Genomic DNA, 21,152 nt, shown 5'->3' on the forward strand with positions numbered 1-21,152 from the left:
TTTTAGAAAAAAAACACGTCCATTTCATATAAAAGATGTTTGAAGCCTCTGGGGAGTCATTACTTTATTTATTTTTACATTTAATTATTTATGTACTACAGTACTTATGCAGAGAAGACCTACCCATGTGGGAAGTGACATACTTCACATGTAACAACATAATACCTGCAACTACTGTAACATAAAGACGAGAAGAGGTGCATAATTTTCTTTGTTTCAGGTGGAGTGTGAAGTGGCGTGTGTGTGGAGTCTCAGGTAGTTGAGAGAACCGCGGTGAAGCACATTGTGTGTGAAAGGTAACACAAGCAAAGCACTGTGGCTGGTAAGAACCTGGGTTAAAGCTTCCACTCGGCAGTGTACTGTGGTGCTCATACTACCGCTCATTCCCCGCTCTGATTGTTCAATAGAGTAACTGGCTTTAGGTCGGTGTGACTGGTGCTACCGCACTGGGCGCTGACCTGGAGAGGGGCGCTGACCTCAGGGGGGGTGCTGTGTTTAGCAATAACTTACGGTAAACAAGTATTTGCAATTCAATGGGTCTCGCATTTACGCAAGTTTAAGCTATTGACATTGCAATTTTATTTTGTTTTTGTTTTTAAAACATAACTAAAAGGCATTGTCATTTACAATGCCAATAGCTTAAACTTCCATAAATGCGAGACCTATTGCATTGCAAATGCTTGTTCAGCATGCTGCACTGAGTGGGAAATTCGGTGAGCAGAGTGGAATTTCACGCCCAGGCCTACTAATATGACATGCATGGCTCAAAGTAGACATGTGACTGCTTTAAGTGGAGTTGGAGGTCGTGGGGTGGTATTGTAGAATCTTGTGCTGGCCCTGCCCTCCCTCGGCCCAACATTTTCCGTGGACCACATGCGCTATGTAGTAAAGATTACTTACTACACACACTTTCTTCAGGTCTCCATTTCCTTGAAAGGTTGCCTGTGCCATGTTCGCTACAGGGAAGGGTTCAGGGCCCCTTTGCAGTTGTTCCTTCACCATCTTCCGTGAAAAGGAGACCAGGGAAAGCCTATTCACTTGTAACCAGGGTATATAGTTTATAAACACAGTGGTTCCTGTGGACTAATATGACAATCTTTCAAAGTAAACTGTTTTTACAGCCCCTATGACTGCATAAGAAGACTGCTTGTATCACTTATTGTTTCATGGTCGTCTCTACCGTATGTTGGCAAGTTTTTAGGTCTCGCCTACGCTGCAAGCATGTGCTACGTGGGAGGACCTTTAGCCGTCGTTATGTTCTCTTTTTGAAGTACATACACGTGCTTGTGGTAGTATCCACCCTGCGGAAGTGAGCAGGGGGGCGCGCCACAAGTATGTGCTTCGAAAGAGCGAACTGCGCATGCACCATTCCCGGGCCAGCAAACACATGATTGCAGTGCGGCGGCGCATTGGCATAGCCAACTTTTTTTTTAGTAATTGGTATTTTAAAAACTTTTTTTTTTTTTCTGTTAAACTGCGAACAAAAATACATATTTTTACACAAAGCAGTATCTTCAGTAAAACAGTCCTCCTTGGTGGTCCTGCTAATGGACCAGTCTATTGCGACTGCGCACATATTAACCAATATTAGTCCACAGGAACCACTGTTCCTTCAGCATCTGCAGCAGTCAAGCAAAGCTTTTTTTCCCAGGGTCTAATGGGAGGGGCGCTCTTGTTTGGAGGCAGCATCTATCTGGAATGGGTGGACTGCTGCATTGCCCACTCTTCTACCACTACCCACTCTACCAATGGTCAGACGTGTATATATATTTCCTCCCCCCTGTTCTTCCTGCCTGAACTTTGGCTTTGCTGCTTAAAGCTCACGTTGGCTTCTAGTTTATTTTTAGGTAGAGCCTAAAGGCAGTGCATATGTGCTGCTCTGCCAGTCAGACTATAGCTTCAAAGACTCCCATCTTTTCCATTGGTTCTTGTTAGTGCTTGAGGTTTTTTGTTTTTTTTAAATTGGTGGACATGCTTTATTAGTCCCGCCTTTTTAGTCTTTAAGACCTTCCCAGCAGACTGCCCCGGTAACATGTCCCATAATTACTATTTTACTTTTTTTTTAATTTATTTTGTTCTCTTTAGGCCAGCCAGTTCTGTCGTCCTACCACTGCGCCTGTCGGCCTTTCTCTGCACAGCACCACCTCTCTGCTGTCAGTGCAGGAACCTTCATGCGTATATATATTTTTTTGGGTTGAGGTGCAGCTGGCCCATTGTGAGTCTGCATCAGAGGCACAGTGAGCGGGAGACTGAGGCGGCAATGCCAAAGCTCTGGGAAAATAGTGTTCAAGGCATGAGCTGCAGAATTCACACTAAGGTTTTCGGTGTCTGTCCCCGATACCGATTATGTGGGAGAAGTCCCATGTGCGTCGTTGCGTTTCGGTTTGGCATCTGACTGGGATCGGCTCGAGCCGTAAGGCTGATCATGTGTCATAGCCGGGCTGGAGGGTGGGGCACCTAACATTTTTCAGGGTGTCGACCGGAGCCTGAGGGTGATACCAGACCCTTTCCCTTAGCCTGGTTGGGCACATGGGGGTCTGCACTCGCGGTCTGAGCCCGAGTGACGCTCAGGTCTTTCATGTCGGAGTCTGCTTCAGCCACGAAGACTAGTTCTATCACGGATGGTAGTCTTTGACAGCTTGAACTCCGCATCACTCTGCACCAGTGCAGCACCACCTCACTCTGCATCACCTCAGCACACCATCTCTGTAACAGCATAGAACCATCACCACCAGCGCAGCACCACTTCTGCATTAGTGCACCATCGCAGCCCCACCTGGACAGCAATTCAATATCCCCACAGCACCAACTCCACACCGCCTCTGCACCACTCAGCACCCCCTCAGTCTTAAATCTGGTGCCGCTTGAGTCTTCCCTAGTGTCCGTCTGTGGCTCCCACTGTAATTTAGGTACGATTTTCCCACGCTCCCATAGTTTATTCCACCATAACAAACGTGAAGACCAGCATTGAAGTAGGCACCATTGCAAGGACAAACTAGAAGACTTTTTATTTTTATGGGGTTGTACATAATGTCGGCATGAGGGTGAGGTACGGGAAGATGTAATGAACTGGGTCAGTCTTGTGGGGGGGGGGTTAGCAGCAGGTTTGAGGAGCAGAGTCAATCTTGTATGGGGTTGGTGCTGTTTGTTACGCAGTTTTGATTCTTAGTATGGTAAAATACTTTTCTTAGTACTTGAGAGGTTCTTTTGTGTCTTCTTGCAGTAGAACCTGTTCTGCGATTAGTGCCTTATTGAGGTCTGCGATCCGTGTGTGCTGATGAATTCAATTTCCATGATATGGCTGGCATGTGTTAGGCTAGACGAAGGTAGTGTTGCACTTGGTTATGCCCAATACGAAGTATGGTCCTTGCGCTACAACTAATGTCTCTCTGGCCTCTAAAAGGATCGTTGCCACCTCACACCAATAGGATTTGTGAGTAGTCCAAACCATATAAATGAACATGGCTTCAGGGCTCCGGCAATGGGGGCACATGTCAAGGGAGCCCTCGCACTTTTGTGCTAGTCTGTGTGGGGTAAGATGTGTATGATGTAGGTAATTAACTTGTGTATTTAATTCTAGCATTTGTAAATATTTTTGGGTAGCTTATACTTGTGCCCATTTATCTGTTTGTATAGTTACAAGTGCTGCTTCCCTGTATTCTTCAAGCGGTGCCATGAGGGTTGTCTGGTTTAAGTTGTAGAGCATAGTAATTGCTCTCCTATCCCATTCCGTGTGTTGGGAGGGTTTGGAGTGTCGGAGATTTTAGGTTTGTCCTGCTTGGCGCCCCACGTCTCAAATAACTGGTGTGTGAGCAATTCTTATAGTGGGAGTGATCCAGGAGAGATTCCATAGTCCTCCACCAGTGTTGTAAATTCACATAGCGTGGCTTCGATGAATAAGTCTCCCCATGTCGTTAGCGTCGTGTCCCCACTTTTGAAGCAATTGCCCCAGATGCAGATCCATGGTGTAAGGTGGAGTTGAATGTCTAGTCTGTACAGCAGCTACGAGCCGAGGACATTAATATGTTTCAGGCCTATGAGCTGTAGATAATGTGTTAGCATAGATTGCCAGCTGGTTTTGGGCCTGGTTGTTTGCACTTTGTTTTTCATGAGGAAAGTCTTTGTAGTCACGAGGTAGGTGACTCCTCCATTTGGTGATAGTGGGCATGGGCATCAACTCAATCACCAGATTGTTAGGTCTCGCTGAGCCCAGCGCATGCGCTGGCTGACATTTTGTAAGTGCGCTTTTTAAAAGTGCTGCTTGCTGGCCTAGCGCTTGCATGCATGCGCGCAGTCGTCATGCGCTAGGCCAGCCAGCAGCACTCAGAGCGTCATCGAGATCACTTTCGCTTTCACAGCGATCGTGATGACGTTCTAATCAATGCACCCGTGCTTTACGGGTGCCGCGATTTATACCAAAAGTAAACTAATAGAAAAAACATCACTTTCTTTACTTTTGGTATAATCGCAGCACCCGTGCTTTACTTTTAATGTTAAAAGTAAAGCACGGGTGCCACGGCTTCCTGGCGAGCGCTTGTTCTGGACAATCCCAATTAAAGGGGGAGTTTTATTTCCTGTGTATATTTCAACGACACTGAAATGGTTTTTCATTTACAAGTGAGTTATGCGTTAAACATTTAACACACCTAAGATTTTTCCACGTGGTATTTACGTCTGCTTTTTAAACAGTAAAAGTTCACTTTTAGATAGATGGTGTAGCTGAACAGAACACCCATCAGCTGTGATGCTATGAGGCGTCATCAGTGGTGACACTGCAGATCACTTCCTTATTTCCAGCACGATTCCAAGGAACTCTGAAGGTTTTTTCATGCTTTGCTTGATTTTTCAATGAATTCTTGTAGTATCACCCATCAAACCCCTTTGTGTATAACGCAGTGGCACGTGGGTGGAGTTTGTATGGTGTATGGCTACTTGGGCTTGTTGCAGGAGCGTGTCTTCCACATGTGCAGCAGTGGCACTAGATGGGCCCTCTGCACCCTGAGTATTTCATGGTTTAAACAGCGGCCGGAGGCACATTTCCTTCGTTGCTCTAGGGACCTTGACACACTGGCTGTACTGTTGGTTTGTTGGTGATGGATTGTTGGATATGGACCTACGTGGGTTATGTTCTGTGTACCTGCATGAGTTTGTTGTGGTTAGTTGGTATGGACTTAAAGCTTTGTCTGGTTTGTGGGATGTAGACTTGCATAAATCTGAGTTTAGTGTGTGGTTTGCTGAATAGGACCTACATGACCACACTGACTCTGGAAGCTCTGTGACACCCTACGTCACCCACAGATTTGTGATAAAGCAATTTTCTCATGGTTCAATAGCACAATTGATTTGACTCTGAAGAGAGGGCAGAGAAGAGGGGCAGACTAGCAAAGTGCTGCCTGTCCCTCTGCATTGAAAGGTGAACATGCAGTTTCAAACGTTCATTGCTGCACTGCCCACAGTGCAGGCTCAAGTTCCTGAGAAAGCGCATTTTGTATGTAATGTTCAGGGGCCCGGTTTTATTTTGCATTATCCAGCAGGTAAACAAATGTACAGTCTAATCTTCTACATACCTGGGTAGATTTATAACTGGTTCCAGAAGGCGTCGAACATTCAGCTCCATCTCCTCCTGAAGCATTGTTAAATGATCATTTAGTATCATTTTGTTTCTTTTTGCAGGCAGAACTGCCACTAGTATTAAAATGGGATGCTGTGAGATGATATTAAGGAATGGGCCAATTCACCTATGCGGTGTAATACTTTCTCTACCTTGGATTAAAAGGTCACACAATCAAAGGTCCCTTAAAAAAACAAACAAGCATTGGCATAGCCAATAGGTCTCGCCTTTGGGACATTTTAAGTGTTTAGCTATGCAACAGTTGATGTTGCACCAAGGATATTGTGTTGCATAATTTAAATACTTATAAGGTCCCAAAGGCGAGACCTATTGGCTATGCCAATTGTTGTTTTTTCCGCCATCTGGTTTGGATGTGTATAGCTGCGGTTAGGTATTGTTGTAGAACCCCTTTGAAGCGTAGTCCTCTACCCTCGATAGTATTGTCCACGGTACCCAATGTCGTGCTAAATTTCCACGCACCGACCTGCAGCATGTGCCTATCCCCTGAACACTAAGAATAATCCTGCAAGCGTGTCTTCATTCAAATCAAAGACCATCCATGATTGTCTGGCTCGATGCTATGAGATGCAACCAAGCTGCTCCATACCAGACTTCTTCAGCCACAAACCAGTACAGTCCTGCCGCTGAAGCCCCGTAAGAACTGGTCTTCGTGGCCGAAGCCGACTCTGACATGGAAGACCTGAGCGTCACTCTGGCTCAACGGACCTGGAGTACAGACCCCCCATGTGCCCACCCAGGGAAACAGAAACACAAGTCTTCTGCCTCAAGCCAATCCGGTGCCAAACCAACAGTCTGCACCGAAACATAACGACAAAAATGGGACCCCTTCGTTCCGAGGACATCTGACACTGAGAGCCTCAGAGCTGAAATCCTCTAAGCTGAAAGAGCCAGAACTGAAGTCCTGCAAGCTAAAATCCTTGGAGCTGAAATGCTCCACCTAAAAGCTCGGAGCCAACAACCTCTGCGCCAAAGTTCGGAGCTTGAACAAACCATTCCATGGGCTGCACAGCCTTAACTGGCTAAAACTAAAGAACTAGATCCAAACACTTGGCACCCAAAGACGCAAACTAAATTTTTGTGGCAGAAATCTACTCCAAAAGGATGACTCCTTCCTAAGAACTTCCATCTGAACCACATTCGGACCCAAAACAGAAAAACCTCAGTATTGATCCAACACTGGACTCTTTATGGCTACTTCCCCCCCCCCCCCCCCCCTGTATACAATCTCCTATTCCAAATACAACCTTTAATTCACCTCCTCCAATGTCACCTGATTCACAGGATGACATTCACAGGGGTGATCATCATATCCTGCAAGACCCAGACATACCACACAATACTGACCCATGGGATGATTATAAGTCTCCTGATATACCAAATGACCCTGATCTATATCCCTCTAGGCCATCCCCCACCTGATGATAATATTGGCTTTGCGCAACTCAACAGGGCTGCCCAATATCATGGAGTGGAACTACATAGTGATCCTCTAGAGGATTTTCTTGTAGAAATGTTCACACAATCACAAGTCTACTAACACCCAACCCATGCTAAAAGGCATGTTAAAACATACTAACGAGGTATTCAAGGATCCAGTTAGAGCCTGAATACTAACCCCTCGGTGAGATCAATACAAGGCCGTTCCTTCAGACCCTGTATACAAAGTTCAGTTACCACTGGACTTGTTGCCCACAAGAGAGCCAACTCAAACTGGGGATGCTATTCCTGAGAAGTCAAAACTTATTGAAGCCTCGGGCAAAAGGTTAGCTTTCCAGGCTGCCAACTCTTAGTGTATTGCCAATGCTGAAGCTCTATTGGCACGTTACGACAGGGCACATTATGACTAATTAGACAAGCATTTGCAATGCAATAGGTCTCGCAACTGTGAGATTTGGAGCTATTGGTATTGTAAATGACAATGCCTTTATTTATTCACAAGCATCAGGCATAAGACATCCACAAGCATCGGGCATCAGTCATCAGACATCCTCAAGCATCAAGCATCAGACATCCACAATCATCAGGCATAAGACATCCACAAGCATCAGACATCATTCATGAGACATCGGGCATCCACAAGCATCGGACATCCACAAACGTCGGACATCCACAAGCGTCGGACGTCGGACATCCACAAGCGTCAGACGTCTGACATCATGCATCCACAAGCGTCAGACGTCTGACATCATGCATCCACAAGCGTCAGACGTCTGACATCATGCATCCACAAGCGTCGGACGTTTGACATCATGCATCCACAAGCGTCGGACATCATGCATCCACAAGCGTCGGACATCATGCATCCGCAAGCGTCGGACATCATGCATCCGCAAGCGTCGGACATCATGCATCCGCAGGCGTCGGACTTCATGCAGGCGTCGGACATCATGCATCCACAGGCGTCGGACATCATGCATCCACAGGCGTCGGACATCATGCATCCACAGGCGTCGGACATCATGCATCCACAGGCGTCGGACATCATGCATCCACAGGCGTCGGACATCATGCATCCACGGGCGTCGGACATCATGCATCCACGGGCGTCGGACATCATGCATCCACGGGCGTCGGACATCATGCATCCACGGGCGTCGGACATCATGCATCCACGGGCGTCGGACATCATGCATCCACGGGCGTCGGACATCATGCATCCACGGGCGTCGGACATCATGCATCCACGGGCGTCGGACATCATGCATCCACGGGCGTCGGACATCATGCATCCACGGGCGTCGGACATCATGCATCCACGGGCGTCGGACATCATGCATCCACGGGCGTCGGACATCATGCATCCACGGGCGTCGGACATCATGCATCCACGGGCGTCGGACATCATGCGTCCGACGCCTGACGCTCGTGGATGCATGATGTCCGACGCCTGACATCATGCGTCAGGCATCCACAAGCATCAGACATCATGAATCAAACATCCACAAGCATCAGACATCATGAATCAAACATCCACAAGCATCAGACATCATGAATCAAACATCCACAAGCATCAGACATCATGAATCAAACATCCACAAGCATCAGACATCATGAATCAAACATCCACAAGCATCAGACATCATGAATCAAACATCCACAAGCATCAGACATCATGAATCAAACATCCACAAGCATCAGACATCATGAATCAGTTATAAAGGTCTGAAAGATACTTCATATCGACACACTTATGCTTACTGAAGATTCACTGTGTGTTGTGTGAGACCTGGTAGAAAATGTACTGAAGAATACACCTGTAACTGGGCCAAGGCTAATATTCAATCTATTGTGTACTGTCAGTAAGTTAAGGCAGAGTGGAACATTTAAGTCACATCTTTGGCAGTCTGCCACAACTGGCCAGGAACAATTCAAAGAGAGGAGGTGAAGCCGACGGGAACTCAACGCCCAGCTTCTGCAGCAGACCTAAACTTTTTTAATCCATGCCGGGAGATAGCGAGCTGCCCGCCCAGGGTCGAAGTTTGTTAAGAGGTGGAGCCAGGGGTACGCTTTGTGAGTTCTTTCGAGCCTTCAATAAGTGATGCAATTGATTAATTCAATGGTTTTCACTGCTTGACCTCAGAAGGATAAAAGTCAGTCATCAGAGCTGGTAACAGAGATATGAGGAGTCACATTGGTATAACGTAGGAGTGGGAAGTAAGCACGCACCACCTCTCTTGGTGCACGCCTTCCCCAAGCGCTTTTAAAATGTTCGAGCTCGGCTAGCATGCGGTAGAGAGATTTCTTGCCAGCCTATCACGTCCGACAAGCTGTCAGGGCTGGGGCAAGCAGCCATGAGTCAGGCTTTCCTGCATGGCAGGAGTGTATCTGGGCCTTCATGCTGTGGAGAGTGGTTAATGGTGACACCAGACACTGGGCTTGAATGCACGTAGCTGAGAGAATGAGGGGGTTGCGATACAGGGGTGGGGTGTTACACACAACTCAAGAACGCCCCTGATGCCCACAAGTTTATATGACGTGTCAGGGAAAATCTGACTCTAGGCTCAACCAAAAACACTGTATGCATACTCCCTACTTTGAGCAACACTACTGCATTACATTGTAAAAGGTAAAAGTTTAGCTTAAACTAGTGAGTGCCAATACATAGCGCACAGTAACGTCACACAGACTTATAATAATCACATACTACTATAACAGTACGCATAACTTCACCATCCCTAATGTGTTACAACACGCTACTCGACTACAATATTACATCAAGAAATGTATGTCGATAGGACGCACACGCTCCCTCACTGACAGTCACACGAAGAGAACTTAATATAAGCATGGTAATTGAAATAGTATAGATGCACACCCCTCAGTAATCTATCGGCATTGGGCAGCTCCAACAGTGTTCAACGTATAAAAGTAAACTAGTCGTAGAGCCCGGGCAGCAGTCGTTCCTCACGTTAAGGGCACAGCACCATGCCCCCTTTAGCAGCTACACCGTTGACTTGAATGTTTAAAGGTGCACATATTGTTGCGTATTGGTCAGCCATGGAAAAGTAATTGCAAACAAACTAAACGCAGATGTCTGCAGGCCATCCCATCTGCTATTAGCTGCAACCGCCTCAAAGCAAACTCCCCAAAAAGGGCTAGGCTCAAAGTCGGATCAGCAGTTCCGATAAACAAAAGAGCATTAAAAAAACAAGTACAATAGAAAACTTAAATCAAAACCCTTAGCGTGCGTGGTGCTGGTGAACTTTGAAGCTGTTATTCATGGCTAGGGTCTTAAGGGGCTCGTTGTGGACGCTGAACAATGCGGCGCCACCACAGAACAAGAAACACTAATCAGAGCAGGGACTCTGCTCTGTACGTTCACGGCAAGACACTGAGCATTAGGAGAAAGGAAGCCCTTGTATGTTTCTTACCAGGGTGTACTTGAGCACCATGGACTGTGTGCGGGGGGAGGCGCCCAAGTCGGCCGTTGGTAGCTAGATGCTGCTGGGCAAGGCCGGGAGGGATGCCAGCCCTGCTCCTGATGTGTGCTCAGCAGCAGTGCCCTCAGAGTGAGGGTATGGAGGGCAAAGGATACCTCTGTTGGTGAAGGGAGACATAGGATCAGTGATAGCACCGGAGCAGCCCTAGCGCCAAGCCTCCATCTCGTCCCCATAATAACAGCAAACTCAAATCAGACGTGCACATTCCCAGCGTCTCGTGAGTGATATGCACGTGCTGAATGTAAAAAAAACAGCGATCTGGGAGGGGTGGTGGGGCGGCAAACACGCACAGGGAGACAAGCGCAATATAAATTACATAAACAGCATCCTGCGAGTGGTGTGCCCGCGCTGGCGCAGTCATACTTTATCTCTCTGTCTATCCGCCTGCCTGCCTGTCGGTCCTGTGTGCCTGTCGTCTGGGCGGCCGCCTCTGGAAGAGTCGGCTGTAGCTCGGTGGATGCGCCTTTCTCTTTCTTGGTTGGTTGGTCTATTTCCATACAGAAGTATCTATCTATGCAGCTAGTTTGTCCATAAAATAGATGTCTGTATGTTTATAAGGCTGCATGAACACATTGTATAGGTATATGTCATATACATAGTTGTTTCCGTTTAGCGCCTCCCTGGCTTGGGGCCGTTTTGTGTGGTGTGCTGCTCTGTGAGGCGCTGTCTGTGTCGACGGGAGTGTGGGGAGAGGCCACGTGGGTACGAACGTGCGTGAGGCACAATGGCTGTGTGCGTATAATAAACGTGTGTATTTGTAACAGAGCGGGTCTGTCGTCTTTGCATGTTTCTTTTCACACGCTGTGTGTGTCGGTGGGCAGCGCACATTACATGTTTTTCAACAACAAGTACATGGACCAGAAGCGGAGGGGCTCTGGTGAAAGTTGGGGTCAGAGGCTTGCGGATTAAGGAGGGGTGGGGGCACCCCATCCACTGCTGAGCAGAGCCCAATCACAGCGAGATACAGGTAGGGCGCTGCACTTTGAGAATCTGGTGGTGTGAAAGGGGGAGGGGGTTCTGTCTGTACGTTATTCACCTGTGTACAGAAAGAGAAAAGTCTGGCTTAAACAGAACCAATGCATCACCGCTGCTATGTGTGTCAAAGACTTGCATCTCCTCTGCAGTCCTCAGAACTCACTGATGCTGGGAACAAAGAGATTGGAATCTTTACTGCCGATCTTTACTGCCGTGCGGCCCCCGAAAGTGAAAGCAAACGAGTGCTTTCAGGCCTCCAAATGGTGCGCGCGCCCGGCCGACGCACATGCACTGTATTTGGAGGCCTGAAAAGCCACTGTTTGCACTTCCAAAACTCGCTTACTATAAGTCTCGCCAGAGCAGCGCTAAAGCGCTGTCTCAGACGAGACCTAAAAAACCTCTACACCATTTACCAGAAAAAAATAAGGCTGAAGCGAACTACCTCATTCAGGGAGGCTCATCACAAACACTTCCATAAAATGCGACCTAGATGCTGCGCACACAGCCTTGCGTGCTAGTAAAACTAGAATACTACTGCGGAGACGCGCGTGGCTTCGATTCAAGCAGGAGGTACAATCCTCGAACAGCCTTTTGTTAAAGAACATCTTTTCGGGCCAACAGTGGATACTTCATTAGAAAAAAATGAAGAAAGAAACTTACGCTGCAAAATCACTGGGAGCCCTACAATTACCATCTAGCAGGGGCTCTTCGACCCTTCTACAGGAGTGACTCAAACAATTTTTAGTCTGAAAATCCATCCTCTTACAATGGAAACAACCAATCTAGCCCCTCCAGAGGCTTTTTTCGAGGAAGTTACAAAGGAAACCATAACTAGGGCAGAGGAAGAGGCAACTCCATCTACATTTCCCTGCCAACAGTGACTTGCCCCCGCCACCCCCTTACCCTTGACCATTCCACTCCCATCGGGGGGGGGGGGGGGAAACGTATCTCAGTTTCTACCTGTCTGAATTCAATCACCTCAGACAAGTGGGCAATACACATTATCCAAAATGGTTATTGCCTGAAACTTACCAGCAGTCCACCAATCCTTCCAAAACAGCGAGCAAGGTCAACAGAACAACTCATCCTGTTAAAATAAGAGGTCCTCTGTTACACAAACATGCAATAGAACCAGTTCCCTTACACCACCAAGGGACAGGATTGTACTCTCATTTTTAATTCCCCCAAAGAACGGCTTTCAGGACTATACTGGACCTCTGACAACTAAACCGCTACATTCAATTGGACCACTTCCACATGGTCATCCTAAAACTGGTGCTCCTATTGCTTCAGCAAGGCGACTTGCTTTCCACTCTAGATTTAAAGGATTCCTATTTTAATAGTCCCATTCACCCGGCTCACAGGAAATCTCAGGTTCGTGGTACTGACAACACTATAAATGTAAAGTCCTCCCATTCGTGTCACTACAGCACCAAGAGTATTAACCAAGTGCTTAGCAGTAGTAGCAGCTCATTTAAGACAACACATTCACGTCTTCTAGGAGCTACAATAGACACCTGCAAAGCCCTAGCATACCCCAACCCAGTCAGAATACGCAACATGCAAACACTGTCTCACTACCAGCCCGATTTGCAGTTAATTGGAATGATTGTTCCTTATGCAAGACTCCAAATGTGTCCCCTACAGGAATGGTTAGCCAGTCAGTGGAACCAGGTCAGTTAACCGATCTGGTGTTGGTGGATGGCTGCACTCATCGCTCTCTGTAGTGGTGGGACACACAACCTTTACAAAGGGCTGCCATTCCTTGACCTGATTAAGCTGATGGTTCTCGCAGTAGACGCATCCCTCTCTGGTTGGGGAGCTAATCTTCAACAATATACCATTCAAGGCATATGGACACTACAACGGAAGCAACTCCACTTAAATTATCTGGCGCTGCTAGCATGTTTTCTGGCATTGAAAGCTTTTCAACTACACATAGTAGGCAAGGCTTTTCTAGTCTGTACATACAATATGACAATGTACTACATACACAAACAAGGGGGAGTCCCTTCAGCACCTAGCTCAAAGCATATGGAGACGGGCCAGATCTCAAAAGATCTATTTCCTTGCAGAACATCTCCCAGGAGTAAACCATCAGATTGCAGATCTGCTCAGTCAAAGACTGCATATCCAAGAATGGGAACTACATCTGCAAGTACTCCTCCCATTCTTCAAGATCTGGGGCTACCCAGTAATCTGTTCGCCACACACCTCACTGCAAAATGCCCAAACTTCACGTCCAGGTATCCACACCCACTGTCCAAAGGCAATGCGCTATGGATGAATTGGTCTGGGAAATTTGCTTACACTTTTCCACCTCTCCCGCTAATTCCATTCGTGGTTCGGAAGCAGCAGTCCCTTACAATGATTCTAGTTGCTCCCACATGGACTCGACAGCCATGGTACACAACACTGTTAGAACTATCAGTAGTGCCTCATCAGAAGTTGCACCTCTTCTACCCACCCCCCCACCAAGCTTTTCACACAACAATGGAGAGATAAGATGCCCAGATTCCAGTCAACTCAACCTTGCTATCTGGCACCTGAAATCCTAGATTGGCTACCCAAATCTCCCACAAGACTGCATGGACGTCATTAAAGAGGCTAGACGCCGTACCACAAGAGCATGCTATGCAGCAAAATGGAAACTATTTGTAATTTATTGTACGAATATCAATCCGTTCGATGCTTCTACTCCAAACAATTTGCTATCTGTTACATTAACAACGTGTTAACTTGGCATATACTTCTATACGATTACATCTTGCCGCAATAGAGGCTTGCCTACAAAACAGACACTTGTCTTTGTTTCAGGTACCCGCTATCAAAGCTTTTATGGAAAGAATCATTCCTCCTAGACTTCCACCTTCTCCTATGTGGAATCTTAACATCGTTTTTACAAGACTCCTGGGCTCTCAATTTGAGCCTTTGCACAAATGCGTACTAAAGTTCCTAACTTGGAAGGTAGCCATCCTTATAGCCATCGCATCTCTTAGAGTTGGTGAGCTACAGGCACTAACAATACAAGAACCATTTGAACAAATTCACCATAATAAAGTGGTTCTTGGGACGAACTCAAAATTTTTACTCTGACTGGTTAAGGTGAAAGGCCGAAACTACTTTGAGTTACCTGTTTTTCCTCAAACTAAGTAGCAGAATGTGCTCTTCACACGTTAGATGTAAAAAAGAAATACATTTTTATATTTAGAGAACCAAATCTTAGGAAAACTAAACAACTTTGTTGCTTTTTCCTCACCACATGGCAATCCTATTTCAAAAGCAGGTATTGCACGATGGATAGTTAAGTGCATCTAAATATGCTACCTCAAGGTTAAACTCACCTTAACAATTCCCCCTAGAGCGCACACTACACGCAAACTAGGGGCTTCGATGGCATTTTTAGGGAACATACCCTTAGATGATATCTGCAAAGCTGCAACATGGTCTACACTGCACACATTCACAAAGCACTATTGTGTAGATGTTAGAAAAACAAGCTAGTGTGGGCCAGGTTTAAGAACACTATTTCAAACAACTGCAACAGATACAGGTTAGCCACCGCTGGGAAGATAACTGCTATATAGCGGTGAGTGGTGGAAGGCGGATGGGCGTTTAGCACCCAAGTTTCTCTTGCTTTCACTGCTCTTTTCTGATAGTCTGTCCTCTAGGACACTTTGTGGCAAGCGCGGCTGCCTTCTTAGCCGGTGGCCGCAGTGTGCTTGAGCCCTTGGTGGTTTCACGGAGGCGGCCTGATTAGATCAAGTGCCCCGCTTGCCTCAGTCTTTCTCTGAATCTGCAAGCGGGAAGAGAGGAAGTGACCGAAGGAGGCTGAGGTGATGTGGCTGAGGACGGCAACCTGGACGGCCGAAGGAAGAAAGGAGGCTAGAGGGGGACTGTACTGAGTACGGCAGCAGTAGCATTTTCATTGCAGCAGAGGGTTGCAGCAGAGTGGACCGGGAGCTCCAGCGGAAGTGACCCAATTGCCTGGGTGTGGCTTGCGGCGCTCCTGACTGCCTCCACTCGGTCCACTTGAGCTCACACTCACCACTGAGCGCTCCCTGGCGATCATATGTCCTCCTTTTCAGGTTATCATTAAACAAAATTCATAACACTTTATTTAAAAAATACATAGACATTTAAATAGCATGGTCTATAAAAGGTTGCGGAACCGTACAGTCCATATGAAAAAAGTGGGCACGGCATGAGCACCTGTTAATTATAAAAGTATTGGGAAAAGTCTCAATATGGAGCATCATCGGAGAAGTCCCTAATAACTAATTTCTTCCCAACTATCCCTAAAATAAGTCCTCAAGAGTATAATTATGAGCAACCCAATACTAGTGACAAAAGTCAAAGTGGGCGCACAAATCGAGAGTATTATGCAATTCCCCTCTTTCTAAAGAAGCAGCTCATTGAAATATTCGAATGAAATTATCGTCAAAAACCCAAGACTACACCGCTTAGACTAAAGAAATCCTGGAATCGGACATTTTGGGACAATTATTACAGAAAATCAAGAGGTCCCTAGACAGATTGCTGAAACAGATTTTACTCTTCCAGATATTAATTGTTACTCATTGCACCAATTTTCTATCAAAGAGCAGTCGATGCTGTCTAAACAACCAGTTCTTTATTATCAAGTACCCCGAGTAAACTGGTGGAGGAGGTACATAACTTTTCACGATCTTCGGAATTCCCGTCACCCATCGTGCTGTAATCTGTGTAGGCCAGACTCAATTTCAAGTATTCTTATTAGAGTAATTCTGGACTCTATTAACTTTTAGAAAAGAAATTGGAAAATACAGATCAATTAATGGAAACTCGAACCGTTCTACTTCAATATCTAGTGGAGAAAAAGAAGGCAAGAGCAAACTACTCATCCAATCAGTCCACATACCCCAATTGCACTCGCAATCTCAATTGTAATACTTACAACCCGTTAGGCAGCGATAAAGTAAATGATAAAGACAGAAAAGATAATTGTGGTCTGAAATCATCAGTTTCCAGTAACTCTTTAACACAAAAAAGCAGAAGGTGACGCTGACGGGGGACCCCAATTTAAACAAAAACTTAATGGCACAGCTAGCAATAAAATGTATTCTCTACGAAAACTTTTTAAAGCACCTTCTCCAGAAAGTGTCAAGGGGAATGTCTCAAAATCCCATTCCCTTATTTCCAATTTTCCAAATAAAAGACAAAGCCCTCCTCCTTGAGTAAACTGCGGGTGAACAAGTGGGGATGATCTCCTCTCGAATCCGAAAATTCAATCAGATCCCACAATTAAGTCACCCAAAAAGGGGAAATTGAAGAATATGCTAATCTGTAAAAAGAAAATGATGCAGAAAAGATCTAAAAAGAATTTACGAAAAGATCTTCTCAAAGTAAAGTTTCTTCAAACCAGCTTTGCAGAGCAAGTAGTGGAGGAAATCAACCATGTTAATGAAAGTAGTCCACAAACATTTCCCAGAATTCGGCTCTGACCGCTCTCCAAGCAGACCCAAAAGCTTTGAAAGGTTTCAGTCCTATTGCACAAAACTTTTCAACAAAACTTTTAAAAGTTAACAAATATAATTTAGAAGATCAACTTCATAGTCGGGACTTGCATGGCCGGAATGAATGCTCAGTCTCAAGCACTCTAGAGCGGACTGATTCATTTCTTAGCTGCAACAATCCACTAAACCGTGGAAAAGTAGTTGAACTACTCCGTAAAATACAACTACAATCTCTAACTAAAACGTTTTTCTTTTCCAAATACATTGCATTGTCCGGTGGCTCACGTCGGATTTTGGTTAACCGTAGTGCCAGTCATAATGAAAGAGCGAGACATTCTCCATAAAAATGGATACATTATCACTGTCAAACTAGTCCTGGCTTTAATCAAAAGATGATGAAGGAAAGCTGACCTCCATTAATAATAGCAACCATCAGCTTGTGGACTATAAAATAAGGAAGTATGGGCAAGATAGCATTGTCGATCTCCGTCAGACATGGAGTGCGTAGAATGGCTCTGATTCTTCAAGACCAGTGTCACAACTGGATGAAAATTCTTGGGTTTGGGTTGCGGGAGCAATAAAGAGGAATAGGTCGGGCAAGGATTGGAAATTCCCTTTTTAGCGAGAAGCAAATAGTGTTGTGAGATATAGCAGGAATGACTATTGAAAAGATGGCTTTTGTGTTTGAAAATTCGGAGTCTATTGTACTATTGCAAGAAACGTGATCCTTAGCGTCTTTTGCTCTGAAGGGTTACTTCGTGTTCGTCAGAGCAGCAGAAGCCTCTAGAAGAGGCCGTTCAAAAGGAGGCCTAGCAACCATATTAAGAGAGAACTGAGTGGGACCCGGAAGAAATTGAACTTTCTCTCCCAAATGTGCAATTAATCCAGTACCGGAAAGAAAGAATGGTCCTTTTTTCAAGTTTTCTGCTTTTTTTATATTTATTTCTCGCCTGGCACCTCAAAGGATCAATTAGTGACAAATGCATTAAAAACAAGCATTTGCAATGCAATAGGTCTCGCATTTACACAAGTTTAAGCTATTGGCATTGTAAATGATAATGCCTTTTAGTTATGTTTTTAAAAATGAAAACAAAAATAAGGGATTGTCATTTGCAATGTCAATAGCTCAAACTCACGTAAATGCGAGACCTATTGCATTGCAAATGCTTGTTTTAGGGCGTGTGCCTTGCCCGAATGTAGCTCTTCACTCGTACCGAGGGCCTCGGGGCGCTAGCTTGTGCCTAGGAGAGCAATTCAGCAGCAGAGTGAACACCCTCGGAAGTCACCGTGAGAGCAAACCCGACATCTGCACTCACGTGCATGCACCCAGAGGCTGCAGGGAGGCGCTATGAATTATAGATAACTCCCTATCCCTCAGTGCAGCTGTGGCTTCAGGGGGCGGAAAGTGGTCAGCAGAAAGGGTCGGGCGGAAGAGGGCATCCTTTCTGCAAAGTGCAAAGCTTTAGGGAGCAGTGGTCACCGGGCTTTGTGTTGGCAGCGTTGTGGTGCACTGCACACACTGACGGACATACATTTTTCTATGCATTATTTCTAATAGCTTCACAGCGTTTTCAATAGCAGGAGTTACTACTACAGAACTCAACCATACTAATCTTACCTACCTCAGGTGGATAAATGGTCCGAGGGGGGAAAGGAGGGTGGAAAAGAGGAGAGAAAGAGGAGAGAGAGAGGAGAGAGAGAGAGAGAGAGAGAGGGAGGGAGAGGAAGAGAGAGAAAAAGACAAAAAGAGAGAGAGGGGAGAAAGAGAGAGGGGTAGAGAAAGGAAGAGAGGAGGGAGGGAGAGAAAGAGAAACAGAACGAGAGAGACAGAGGGGGAAAAGAGAGAGAGCGGGAGAGAGAGAGAGAGAGAGACTCTCTCCCTCCCCTCTGCAGGATCACCTTATAAACCGCTCGTAGTGGTTGTGAGTTAACCCGGGTGGTTAATGCACCTCCTGCTGCACTGGTCTGCGCGTGTGGTGCATGTCACAGGTTGTCTCACCCCATGGCTCGTAGTTAAGTACCCTGCTACAGAGCTGGGAGTGTCTTGCGGGTCACGGGTTCGGATCCTGGGGAAGGTAACTTATTTTGTAGTAAATGCATTTGTTTAGAGCTTCGCTACCGTTGAAGGGGCTTGAAGCGCTTTATGGTAAGTAGCATGGTACTTGTGAACCACAGAGTTAGTGGTTAAATCCAGCGGTTAATTGGTTATTAGGTTAAGCCTGCTGCTCTGAGGGGAAGCATTACGTGCATTTACTTCAGTTTCCTTTACGGTAAATGTAATTAACATTTCGATGGCAGCATTAGTGAGACTTTCTGGCAAAAAGGAACTGGATCGAGGGATGAAAAGGGCTGGAACAGATGGAAGTATTACTGGGATAAGGCACGAGAGGTTGTGATCTATGATAGCAAGGTAGGTAATTTGTAGAACTTCAAAGTAGAACAAGACAAGCCCGGGGGAGCGTGGCGGGGGAGCACATTCCAGGCAGGGGAGCGGACCCTTTGAAGTACGATGCCAAATGGATTGCATGGCGGCACGATGCGCGTGCTCGCCATGCAATCCGCTTTTTGGAGCACTTTTGGGAGCCCCTTACAATAGTCTCGCTTTGCGATCGCTTACGCGATAGCAAGGCGAGACCTAAAAATTGAATTAATTTTGCAAGAAAGGGGGTATACCACAATGGTAATAGCTGGGGACTTTAATGGCAACATTTCTAATGCTCTACTCAACAAGAAGGGGAAATGTCCTCTAAATAGCATGCCTAATCCCAACTCCGTTTTCCCCGATCAGATAAAAAGGGGGTGGGGGGGGGGAGGGGAAATGCTCCTGTCATTCTCTGAAACAATAAATGGAGTTATCTTAAACGGGAGAACTGAGGGAGACATTCCGGCAGCATACCCCAGATTGATTCATCAGTAGTCTAGACCTGTTCTACAATCGTTATTCATTCAGTATACACATGAAAGTGACCATGCTTTGCTCTCTACTGTAAATTAGGTGTTTACTTCCTCGTGGTCTTTATGCACCTATGAAGTACGGGCAGATATAAATCAAAAACAGGAAGGGTTCACTGGAATCAGCAAATTAAATTCTACAATCTCCCAGCTCGTGCCAGTGTCTCTAAATGGAAGAAAAAATCCTATTATCAGATTCGAAGAAACTATACAGTCTAGTCTCCTCTACAGGTAAATTCTGAAAGACAAATTGTTACATTTCCAAGAAAGGATCCCAAGCTGATTATAACTCTCGCCAATTAAATTGATCAGATGCCAATATCGAGAGTTTTGTCGCAAGACAAGGAGGAATGAGGAACCTGAAAACTTCAGTGGAAGAAAAAGAGATAAGCAAGCCCAAAGAGAGAGAGAGTCTGGACTGATATAAAATTGCAGTAAAATGTAGAAACTAACGCTTTCTGGAAGATCATATCGGAACAAATGGGGTTACAAAAATCAACTCAAGCTACTCCAGTATCTTCATCAGACTAGGAAAAGTATATTTATAAGCTTTATAAATATAATCCTCAAAACCAGATTATTCCTAACCAGTATCCTGCGCCAATGTGGGCAGGAACCGATTAACTTCAGCTACGCACATCTCATCTTTTATAACCTCTGCAAGGCAGTCAACATTATTTGGTCCGGATAAAATCCCAATTAAAGTTTTACAAAAAAACGCCAATCACTGGAGCAAATTTTTAGTACCACTCTTCCAATACTGTTTGAGTGGAGAAATACCAGATTCTTGGTGGGGGAGTATAGTGGTCCCTCTCTTCTAAAAAAAAGTCCAAAGCATGAATCCAGCAAATTACAGACAAATAACTATACTCTACGCCAAGGGTTAATTTTTTGCAGCTTGTGTCCTGGATCACTTAAATGATTGGGCCTTTGCAAATAAAGTGATCCCTGAGACACAGGCCGCATTTAGCTCTAATCACTCAACACTATACATGGCCGTCCTTCAGAGCTTTTCATAAATATGTAACGTTAAACTAACATTTTATATTGTGCTTTAATCAACTTTATTTTTTACCGTGTTTGATAGTATAGATAGACTGACATTGTGGAGAATCTGGGAATCCCTTCTGATCTTCTCACAATAATGATCTCCCTACA

This window comes from Triturus cristatus, chromosome 7, assembly GCF_964204655.1.
Source record: "Triturus cristatus chromosome 7, aTriCri1.1, whole genome shotgun sequence".
Lineage (NCBI taxonomy): Eukaryota > Metazoa > Chordata > Amphibia > Caudata > Salamandridae > Triturus > Triturus cristatus.